The following is a 12,706-nucleotide window of genomic DNA, read 5'->3' on the forward strand; positions in this document are numbered from 1 at the left end:
AATCTTAATTTTCCGATATAATATTTATCCATCCGTCATATGCCATGTCTTTCAAGGAGGTTGAGTGCCAAGGATCTCCATTCTTCCCTCTTCTATGTCAATCTTGGAAGTTCTTTGCATTGAAGCGTGCCCCAGTTTTCTATGTTTCCTATCCATAATTGTCTGGTCGTCCTCTTCCTCTTTTGCTTTCTATTTTTCCTTCCATTAGCAATCTCTGAATATCATTTTTTTTTCTAATCAAGTGGCTCATATATGCTATTTTCCTTAGTTTCAATGTGTTTAGAAATGTACGTTTAGTATTTGCTATTTTCAGTACCTCTTCGTTCCGTAGTTTCCTTTTCCATGATATCTTCATTATTCTCCTGTAAGTCCATATTTGAAATGCACTGATTTTATTTTCAATCTTTTTTTTTTAGTGTCCCAAGTTTCTGCACGATATGAGAACACACACTCCACAAAGCATTTATTAATCTTAACCCTCTTTTTGATACCAAGGCCTCGGAATGTTAACATTTATTTTCATGTTGAAAAATGCCTGTTTCACCATAGCAATTCCGTTTATTTCATCTTCGTTTCTTCTATCACTGGTTATTGTGTGACAAGGTACACATATTTGTCCACTAGTTCTGTTCTTTTTCTATTTATTTATATTCTGATTTTGGTGCTTCTTTTCTTTTGCTGATGGCCATCACTTTCCTTTTCTTCGTTAATGTTCTCTTCCCATTCTTTCCCTTTCTGTTCAGTGCATCTATAGTTAACTGCATATTTTCCTCATTTTCACCTAGTTTGGTCATATAATCAACATATCATAGATTATTTATATTTTTGCCACTTATGATTTCTCTCAGCTCTTCAATCTCTCTAAATATCATTTGTGTTAAATCGAAAAGGCATGCTGATGTATGAACTTCAGTTCTTATGACTGCTGTTTGGTTCCAGAAAAAGCAATGTTTCAGATCTTTTCCATCTATTCCTATATCTCGTGTACACTTTATCAGTTTCCCATGACTGAACCTGTCGAAGGCTTTTTCATAATCTATTAATCATACCAGAACATCTTTTTTTCAATTCTGCATCTCTTACAAACAGTTGTATTTATACTAACCATGTTTTTCCCGAGGAACATAGTCGTTAGAGGGCGCCCGAAAATTTGAAAAGGGATGAATTTTTACTTGTGTACTTTACATTTACTTGTGTATTATGGAATTCGTTAGTCGTATTTTTAAAAACATTGATATATTTTTTTAAAAGATTAGTCCCCGCCCTCGTTTTCAAAATGCTCTACTATTATCGAATTAGAATTCATAAGAAAAATTTTACCGCAATACAAATATCAACAGTATTGTCTTCTGCCTGCCTACTATGATTATTTTTTCTTTTTTAAGTTATCTTAGCAGATAACTTTTATTTTTTTTAAAGTTATCTGCTAAGATAACTTTAAAAAAATAAAAATTAAAAACAAAATAGTATTAAGCAGCCGTGCTAATTTACCGGTTTTCAGTTTCAGCTGTTTTTTGTTTGTGGGTGGTACCATTGTAACATTTCACTTCCTTGCAATTATATTCGAATTCAATACATAAAAGTTGGGCATATTTTATATCGTACTAATCTATGCTTCGGCATAGGATGGATGCTGCTTTTAAAATAAAAGATTTTCAACGATATAACGGCACAGCGGCGTTAGCATTCGTTCTATTGTTCGGCATCTGTGTAGGTTTGCTTTCCAGCCATGCTGTCACTTGCATCAGTGCCTGAACATCTTTTAAGTATCCTTACCCATTTTCTTGAGAGCTCTAAGAGCAATTCGTAGAGCTACAAAGGATGACAGCTGTCACACTACAAATCCATCTGTGGCTTACCTGACGAAACGATAGTTACTTGTCAGCAACACAAGATCGTGACGTCTTCGGGCCGGCGATAGCCGATTGGTGACTAGAGAAATGAACACAGGTGTACGGTATATTTGCGGCAGTACGTACGAACGGCGGATGGTTCCTAACGGTCTGAATGTGAGTACTTCCTACCGGTATATTTTTCGTGATTATCATCTCTCCTATCATCTCATCACTAAGATATTTCGTAATGTGTGTATTCCGTATTTATTAATCATTCCGCAGAATATAAATTCACATGTTGACCTTTTTTGACGTATATGTTTTAAAAGTAGACCATTACATTCACCTAATTAGAAAGCTAGTATTTGTTATTATTTCCTTTTTGATATTATATTTGAGAGAAGTCCGCAACTGGCATCACAAATATGTCAGAGAAGCTGTAGCAAAGTTTACAGTTCAAGTTTAGTACTTTGCGCAAGTATTCATCTGGTTGTAGGACATAATCCGTATGCACGTGTGTCCCATGTTTGAAACTTGGGGAAAAGTTTAAAAAGAATAACATACTAATAAACTATATTGTGAGAGATGTTATTGTCTTTAATGTTTGAGTAAAGTTGACTGAATTACTGTTCAGATTTGTTATCTGTACCTGTCTGGAAAAGTTGTTACCTCTTTTCAAAAAAATAATTGCACCATTCCTCCTTTTAGTTTTAAAGAAATCACTCGATTTAATACTCTTTAGCTGTGTCCCCCAACTAAATAGATTCCTTACACTTTATTTTTATTTATTTTTTTGTTTGTAGAGTACCGCATGGAATTGTGATTACCCACATGCAGTAACGAAGCAAACTTGAATAGTAAGAGTAAATTATTTTTATGACTTGAGTGAGCGCTCCACACAGCTGCGTTGACTATTGTCAAAATAAGTGATATAAAAATTGAGTGGTAAAAAAAATAAGATTTCTTTGTATTATTAAATATAAACAAAACATTGTTTCAAAAACCAGAAGTATTGTATGAGTTGTGACTAATGATATTGTAAAGTGTTTGTGTAAGCACTGATTCTTGAAGCAAATTAAATCAGCTAATTATATCTAAAATAAATTAACAAGTGTAAAGTTTGGGCCCGTTATTTTATCAAAGTAAATAAGTAATGCAAATGATAAGAGTGTGGTTGGTGTGGATTATGTGAAGTGGCAACAATCTTTGATACTTTTATCTTGCAAAAAAAAAAAAAAAAAAAATGCGGTGTAGTAAACACAAGTGGAAGCATGATAACAGAAGCAAATGAACAAAGTTTAAGTTGAAGATGAGATATTAAAAGTAGGCAGGCACATATTTCTCATACTCTCACCTTAATCAGTATGGGAAACTTGAGAGAGAGAGAGAGGATATTAGTGCTTTTTTTTTTTTTTGAGTGAGTAGGGGTGACAGAAAAATCCCAATGTAATCCTCCCCACCCATACTACTAGAGGTTTTTATTATCATTATTAGCTATATGGAAGCTATATCATTATTAGCTATATGTAAGGAAGCCTGAGGCCTATGCTGCACCAGCTAAAAAAATTTCCCGAGTTACCCTGAGAGAGAGAGAGAGAGAGTCAAAAGTAGAAGGGAATCACCAAGAAAGAGAAGAATGATGATATCCAGCTCAGGATCCTGGGTGTGCCAAGCCCATACTCACCAGATGTGAGCCCCTGGGGTTGTTTGGTTTCTTTTGCTGAAAGTGATATTATTTCCAGTATGCAGTTGAACTCTGAAATATCTACCTTCATATTGGTATAACTTAGTATTGTTTTGTAATACCCATTTTGTTTTGTTTTGTATTGTCCCCCCCCCTCTCAGGGTAATTCAGAAATTTTTTTTTTTTTTTGGCTGGTGCAGCATAAGCCTCAGGCTTCCTTGCACCATATGGATAATAATAATAATATTTAAACAGAAAGCAAAGACTTATTTCTTACTTTCAGTTAATGCAAGCCGTTGTCTTTGCATTTATTATCAGGGCTTCAAAATTGCAGTTAACAAAAATAAATTACAGTTACCAAAATGGCAGTGCTTAATATAAGTTTAATTTAATTTAAAAAATATCTGAGGTATAATATAAGATATATAAATACATTAAATCACAGTTGTGTAGATGGAGAATTTCTTGTGCCAAAGCAGGTGCCTCAGTTGAATCACCTTGTTTCAGCTATGCTGTTGTGATTTATGGTTTGTTACCAAAATATTAAGTAAGTTGATTTTTCTTTAAATTGGTTTATGGATCAGAAATGGGAGAACAAATTGTGGACAAGCTTTTTCTTGAATGATTGGAGAAAAAAAAAAAAAAGTATTGGTTGTCAGGATTCACAAAGCTAAATTTTATTACCGAAAACTGATATTTATTCTGTTAATTTAATTAGATATTATAATGACTCTATCCCATCATCTGCACAGTAGTCTTCTTTACTCAGTACAGTTATAGACTAGATTATAATAATATGCAGTTGTTGCTTTTTCTAATTATTAAAATGTGCAGATGAAAAAATAAAATACAAAATAAAATGTTAATTTTTACATATTCATTTTGTGTGTTAGCATTAGTAGAGGCATATGATGCAATAAAGCAAGCGTATGCAGCATCAGGCAAAAAAAAAAAAATGCTCCCACTTCACCCCTCCATTTGTTCCAAATACCTGTCCAGCTCAGCCTTAAATTTATTTAGGCTATCAACTTCCAGAACAAAAGATGGAAGTCTGTTCCACCAACCAATTACCCACTGGCTAAAGGCAAACTTCCGCACATCTATCCTACAACTGTCTTTCCTCAATTTGAATTTATGACCTCTCAGGTAATTATTCTGAGCAAGAGGAAGAATCCCATCAACATTGAGCATGCTCAAACCATTCAAGGCTTTATACACCTCAATCAGATCACCTCGCAGGTGCCTAGTCTCCAGACACTGTAATCTGCAAAACTTATTTGCCTATTTTTGTTCTTGATATGGTTGTATTTGAATGATTATTAATGCTCAATCTTAATGTGTATAATGCACAGTGTTATAGATAGAATGCATTTATGGAATATATGTTATGCCATATTTTTAGAAATGGGAAAGAAAGAAAACAGGAAGCCTTCACATTGTATAGAGCTGTAGAGGAATGAACCATAGCAGTCTTATCTGCAGTGGTGTTAAATAAATAGTTACCCCCTCCCTTTTTTTGTTTTGAAGTTAATTATTCATGCAGTGAGCACACACACACACAGCCTTTCATTTGATGGATTCCATATAACTTCATTTTGAAAACCTTCCAGAAGTTACTTTTCATTGCCTTATTCCTCTTATCTCTCTCTCAAAAAAAAAAAAAAAAAAAAAACTTATCAGATGCTTTCTTTTAAAAATAGAACCAACTTATATTTTGTTGAGATTCTTAGTTCATGCTCTGTTAACTTTTGCTTCAGCTTTACCCATTTTGTGTGAGTTGGTTGCAAGTTTTTATTTTCTGAGTGCAGTGAACTCTGTTCAGTATTATATTTGAAGTAATTGGAACTATGGTAAGATAATTTAAATTCTTTTACTGTCATTTCTTTTGGTTGGTAATCTCTGCATTTTATGTGAGATGAGTAAATTGCATGTTAAAGGTTTATGCTTTTAAAAGTTTCTTGAGATGCTAAAAGTAAATTAGTATTCAGTCATCCATACACTGTTTAGTTACACAGCTGCATAGGCATAGCACAGATATTTTAGGCATTACAAATTTGATGTTTCTGAACTTAATGGAATTCTGTTCACCTTTGTTATGAATGAATTAAAAAAAAAAAAAAAAAAAACTAATTTTGTAGAATTAGTAATTTAATGTTAGTTAATGTGCATTCATACATATATAATAAAATATTATATTATATATATACATATATAATATAATATTTTGTATGTGTCTTTATATAATTGTATGTATTTTAAGGTTAAGTTGTGGTGTGAAAAACCTGAGATACTGATAATTGAAAAACATTCACCTTCATTGAGACCAAGTGATTTGGCCTCACTTGAAAAGACCTAAAAAAAGATATTCTTCAGATTGGTGGTGTTTTACAAACTCTTTATAATATTATATTTATATAAATTATAATATCAGTGTTGATAAAATTTTGCATATGGTAGGATATTGATTCTGTGTATATAAAATACTTTTAGGTAAACAATAGAACCTCATTAATTTGGACTTGGGTGTAGTGTTGAGTGATAATCCAAATTAATGAAAAGTGTCAGTTCCTTATTAAGTAGTATTTGTGATTTTTTTTCACAAATACTGCTTGGTAGGGTACCAAAACATCATCTTGCATACACCAAAATAGATGTCTGGATGGAACTGCCTGAAGAGTAGAAAGCAATTACTTTTGAAAGATATGACTTTTTATAAAAAACTGGTTGATGTAACAGCTTTAAAACATTCCTCAAAGCAGTTCCATTATTTCCTCTTGCTATCTGGCATGTTACACTATCTGTAGCATGCCAAGTAGCAAGAGGAAAGCCTGTTGAAACTGAATATCTTGATGTTTAGTTGTGGTTGCAATATTACAATTATCAGGAACATTGCACAATAATATATCTTTCATAATGACTGATTGGGTTTCATCATTTTTCAAAGAAATAGAGATGTGGTCTGAACTTCCCTCATTCTGGTGTTCTATTACTAAATGTAGGCATCACGAGCTAAGCCAGTCAGTCGTTCCCTATAACCATACTATTAAGTAAGGTGTTTCTTTCAGATGTTAATTCTCTCTCTCTCTTTACTTTAGTGCCAGGGATAGTTCTTCCCCTGGGAATTAAATTTGAGAAATCGCAGATTAATCAAACTTAAACTTATATCAGTACTTTTGGGACACACTGTTTATGTATTTTGAGTGGGAATATTTGTTTTACCTGGCTGTTTAGATTTGGAATGGAAAACATTTAGAAAATGGATTGCCAGTAAGCAAAATACTTGTCTAGATACATATTGATTGTAAATCTTAATGGCTAGGATTTTAATGTTTGCCTTTTTTATTATGTTTATATAACATTGTTAAGACAGTAATGTGAAAGCAATTTGAATTAGCTTAATTTGATGTTACTCAAAGTTTTGGGTAGCTGTCCATTAAATTGATTTCGAGTAGTTTGATATGCATTTAAGCATAATTAAAAGTACCTTTAGAGACATACATTGTACTCTGTGCACCACAAAATGTAAATATTCACAATTTAAATAATTCTTTTCCTAATTTGGAATAATTTTCTAATAGCTTGAAAAAAAAATGTTAGTTGCTAATGCTCCTAAAAACCAAATAACAAACAAACCTCACTATACCTTATTATTATAACTTATAAGTCATAATTGTGCACTATAACTAATAGTTAATTATTATGCTAAGAAATGTAGAATGATAATATTTGATTATGGCATAGTGTATTTGTGTAAATTTAATCAGTGTATTAGAAGATATTGTGACCTTACTATAAGAAACCAGGATTTTTGTAAATTTTTCTTCTATAAAAAATGAGCTGTTTATAAATCACTATATATTACAGAAAACAAAAACTCTAACAGATTTAAAAACTAAATAAAAACAGCAGAAAATGATCAACAGGATTAACTTCCATACTCAATATTAAAATCTAATTGAGGAATGACATCAAGAGAACAGTTGACTTGCCATATTGTCAGTGGCATTCTATTTCATAAATACATGGAAAATGGGTTTACAAATACATTGTTAGAATCTCTCTCTACTAAAAGAAATTTAATACTTGTTTTAAGCTATCATAATAATTATTGAATAAAATCCTATCTTTTACATCTAGATATTAATGTAGTAGTAGTAGTAGTAGTGGCATGTGATGCAAGAAAGCAAGTGTATGAGCTTATGCACCATCAGCCAAAAAAAAAAAAAAATATATCACACCATGCCCTCCAAATGCCTGTCCAGTTCCTCCTTAAATTTGTTCCAGCAATTAACCATCCGCTGGCTAAAGGCAAATTTCCGCACATCTATTCTACATCTGTCTTTTCTTAATTTGAATTTATGCCCCCTTAAGTTTGTAATCTGAACAAGTGGAAGGATCCCACATGAATTCAGCGTGCTCAACCCATTCAAGGCCATATACACCTCAATCAGATCACCGTGCAGGTGCCTAGTCTCCAGCCACTGCAATTTGCAGAACTTAAGAAGCCTCTCTTGGTAAGAGGATCCCTTTATTCCCCTTCTCTGTACACGCTCAAGCAAATCGACATCCTTCCTAAAATGAGGCCTCCAGACTTGTACGCAGTACTCAAGGCGTGGCCTGACCATTGCCTTATACAGAGGGACAATCACCTCCTTTTCCCTGCTAGCAAAATTCCTATATATCATTCACAAAACCCCATGACCTGCCCTGGCAGCCTGTCTGCATTGCTCAGAAAACTTCATATCTGCCTGCACAATTACTCCCATTTTCTACCACCTTAAGTGTAGTACCACACAGTTGGTACTTTTCTCTTGGGTTACTTCTACCCATATGCAGTACTTTGCATTTGTCAAGGTTAAACTTCAGTTGCCACTTCTTAGTCCATCTGCCCAAATTATCTAGATCCTGTTGCAGTAGCACACTGCCATTACTGTCATTAACAACCCTGCCAACCTTTGTATCATCTGCAAACTTCGACACTAAGCCTGATATACCTTCATGAATATCATTGATAAATATACAAAACAACAGTGGGCCCAAAATATACAAAACAACAGTGGGCCCAACACCGAACCCTGTGGGACTCCACTAATAATATTAGTCCACAAAGAGCAGCACCCATTGATTACCACTCTCTGTCTTCTCCCACTTAACCATCCTTTTATCCATTGTAGCAACTTACCCTTAATACCATTCTGCTCCAATTTGTACAATAGTTTTCCATGCGCAACAGTGTCAAAAGCTTTCCTGAAATCCAAATATATGATATCAAAATTATTTTTTGCATCCAGTTCCTTTGTAACCACATCATAATATGCTATCAAATTTGTCAGACAAGACTTTCCCTTAACAAACCCATGCTGTGTCTGAATTATTGCTGCAGTCTTGTCTAGATGATCCTGCAATGCATCTTTAACCAGTGACTCCATTATTTTACCCGGAACAGAAGTTAAACTAACTGGTCTGTAATTACTCGTGTCATCCTTCGATACCCCCTTTGTGAATTGGGAATACATTTGCACATCTCAGGGGAGGTCCACATGGACCTCCCCTGAGTCCAAGGATGCTCTCATAATTATGGCTAAGGGTTTGCTTAGTTGCTTTGCCACCTCCTTTAATATAACTGGATAGATCCCATCCACCTTATGTTTCTTATGTTTAACTTCAACAATTTCTCCTCCACTTTGCTTTCAGTTATTACAAAATCATTAAGTACCCTGCTACAATTTGATAACCTTCTGCCATTTTCAAACCTTAACAATTCCTCATGTGTGAATGTAGATGGAAAATACTCAATCAGTTTGTTTGCTATCTGAGCAGGATCATCAACAGTCGAACCATCAATGTCAAGTGGACTAATCAGATTCATCCCCTTCATTTTAGAATTTATATAAGTAAAGAAATCCTTGCTGTTTTTCTTAGCAGCTTTTGCAGGATTTCTTGTAATCTGCCTTCACCTGCCTAACCTCCTTTGTAACCTGATTACAGACTAACTTATATCTGCTTATATCTGCCATAGGCTTCTGAGTCGCTTGATGCATCCCATGCATTTTTCTTCTGTGTTATGAGTCTCATTAGTTCATTTGATAATCATTTAGGCCTAAACCTTGAACAATATTTCTTAATAGGTATGAAACTTTTTGTAGCATCCACGATTAATTCCTTTAATGCTTCTCACTTAGAATTTACTGCTGGTAACATCATCAGTTGATCCCACTGTACAGAATTTAAAAATGTGGATGCTGTTTGTACAAGGTGTGGATTCTGTACCAGATGACATAACTTTTAATATTCTTTAGCTATACCTAGTGTTTTTAACAGATAAAGATGTATAACTATATGATATATATAGAGATATTTATTTGACTCTTCTTTAGTTAAAATAAAAAAAAATGATAAACCTGCCTAAAGGTTATAAATGTAATACAAAGTATATGTGCCTGTTCGAATACATGTGGCTTTAAAGGGAATATTTATATATGTGTGCAGTATGATTTTAATCTTGCATGGGAAATTAAATCATTGAGCGTTGCTTAATCTGCTTGGATGATCCATTAGTAAGTACATTTTGATGTATCTGTCTGATCATCTTTTCAGAATGTAACTTAAAAATAGAGATATTGATTTTTTCCCCCCATTCAGTAAACATTTAAGTTGTCATGGTGATTTAAGGATTATTACGTATGTTCTGCACTGCATTTCTGATAGGATAATGTAAATAAAGTTTTATTAAGGAATCTAGAAAAGCTTTCATGTAGACATTTTTCAACTAACAATAATTGGAGTATAAAAATATTAAGGTATTCATTCACACAAATATATATGTTAATTAATCTATAAATTTGGCATATAAATTTTAGTTTTTAGCTGATGAATTAATTGGAAATGTGGATCAAATTAGAAAAATTAAAATGTAATTAGAAATTTTTAATGTTTAAGACTTGTTTGTGGATCCTTTGTTGTTTAAAAACTATTGTTTAAATAGTAGAATAACCATAACTTTCACCTCTTCCTCTTATTTTTTTATGATAAAAAGGGAAAGGAGGAGACAACACAAGAATATTTCAGAATATATTTATTGAAAGGAATGGTTTATGACGGATGGAAATAGCTTCTGAATGGAAACAGTTCACTATGTTGGTTTTAAAAGTTTATTATTCTGGGATAACAATTAACATTTACATTTCAGAATTTAAATTTAAAATTTTTTGAAATTTAAATGTTACTTGTTCCCCCGGTACAGTACCGTTTTAAAACCAGTGCAGTTTCCATTTAAAAAAAAAAAAAAAAAAATTTTTTTTTTTTTTTTTTTTTTGCATGCAGTTTGGGACATGAAGGATGTATTGTTATGGGTTCACACAAGCCTGTTTGGCACTTATTAGTGAACCCACTGTTAATTAGCAGCATAGCAAAAAAAGTGCATAATTACTACTGCTTGAAATTATTTCCCTTTTTTTTGTTTATAAGAATTATTTTTAAAATTATATTTATTAACTATGACTATTATACTGAAAAGGTATAATTAGTAACTTAAGGAATTGAATAATACCATTCAACTGTTCTAAAACAATTTATAAATGTTTATACCAGTAGCCCTTGAACAGTTTGGTTTATGAGGGCTGTTCAATAAAGAATGATCATAATTTTTCATGAACAACTGTGCAAGCACTGCTTGCCATTTATAGTTGAGCTGTAGAAGTTAAAACCAACGTGCATCACATAGCAGCTGCGCAGTTGACTCGTGTTCACGGTGTGACCTTGGCAGTCAGTTAAGTTTATGTCTGTTCAGTTTTGCTTACATAACAATGGATGTGACATGTGAAGAACAGTTTGCTGCTCTCAAATTTTGTTTCCATCTCAAGAAAACATCAGCTGTAGTGTATTAAATGAGGCTTATGATGAATCTATGCTTCCATATAGCACAGCTTGCAGCAAGTGGTTTAGAATGTTTAAAGATGGATGTGATTCAATCACAAAAATTGGTGGTTTTGGAGCTCCAACCACTGCTGTCCCCACAGAAACCATAAACACTACTTCTGTAATTGAGAGAGAAGATTGTCGTATGACAGTAAGGCAACTGCCAGAAATGTTGAAAATATCATTAGAGGAAGCATGAATGGTATTCTCCATGACCATTTGCATATGGCACGTGTTTGTGCATGCTAGGTTCCAAGACTACTCACACCTGAGCAACAGCAGGTTTGCATGGAGGTTTGTCGGGAGCTGCAACAGAGAGTTACTGAAGACAGTGAGGTTCTGCACAAGGTAATAATAGTGAATGAGACATGGCATAATCATTTCAACCCAAGAGTAAGCAACAAAGCTCTGTTTGGAAGTGTACATCGTTGCCAACACCAAAAAAAAGTAAAAGTTGTAGCTTCTGCAGGAAAGGTTATGGTCATCTCTTTTTTTTGACATTCAAGGAATGGTTTACCAGCATGTTGTGCCACATTGTATGACTGTTACGGGGCTTTACTATATAACTGTAGTGCACGCTTTGTGGAATCACATTCATCACAATTGACCACAACTGCATGCAGGTTGGTGGATTCACAACATTGCGACATCACAACAATGTGAGACATCACATTGTTCATACTGACATTGAGTACTTAGCCAGCATTAATGTTAAATGTGTTCCTTATCCACCCTTCAGCCCCGACCTTGCACTCCTTGATTTTTTTAAATTCCAAAGTTAAAGAAGGAGCTGCGAGAAAAATGTTTCTAGTTATCAGAAGAAGTAAAGATGTCAGAGGCAATTCTAAAATAAATGCCAATTAGAGAATTTTTGGAAAATTTGTTTTGAAGAATGGCAGAAATGTTGGAGTAAGTGCCTTTCATCAAATGGAGACTACTTTGAAAAGGACCATCAGGATATGGATAATTAATAAAAGTGTGTTGTGGAAAAAAAAAATTGTAATAATTCTTTATTGAACAGCCCTCTATTAGTTTTGTGACGAGTTATTCCAACTGATTCAAAGATGACATTTTTCCCCCTAGGAGCGGAGTATTAATGACATCCTGAATAATGGAGTTTGATGTGGAGTTTGATGTCTTGCTGAATCAATATATTTCGTATAAAGAGAAGGAAGTTGCCCAGTATAAGTCAAACTATTATCGAGAAAATTACTCCCAAATCCTCTTTGCTTGCAGTAATAGGACTAGGGTATGCTGTAGCCTTTTTTTT

General features: G+C 33.5%; 1 long non-coding RNA gene across 2 annotated transcripts in view; it reads left to right on the plus strand.

The window, feature by feature from the left end:
* LOC150090503 (uncharacterized) overlaps window positions 1–12,706 on the plus strand; it is a 160,201-nt gene that overhangs the window by 121,654 nt on the left and 25,841 nt on the right. Inside the window, exons 1-2 of one of the 2 annotated variants that reach the window (XR_016547221.1) lie at window positions 1,970–2,009; window positions 12,520–12,685. This is a non-coding gene — a long non-coding RNA (uncharacterized LOC150090503). Of the gene's footprint in view, window positions 1–1,969; window positions 2,010–12,519; window positions 12,686–12,706 lie in introns of those variants that run through there. The other variant, XR_016547220.1, reaches the window with a different exon arrangement.

This window comes from Mastigoproctus giganteus, chromosome 1, assembly GCF_048544385.1.
Source record: "Mastigoproctus giganteus isolate SK-2022 chromosome 1, ASM4854438v1, whole genome shotgun sequence".
In the NCBI taxonomy this organism is placed as follows: domain Eukaryota; kingdom Metazoa; phylum Arthropoda; class Arachnida; order Uropygi; family Thelyphonidae; genus Mastigoproctus; species Mastigoproctus giganteus.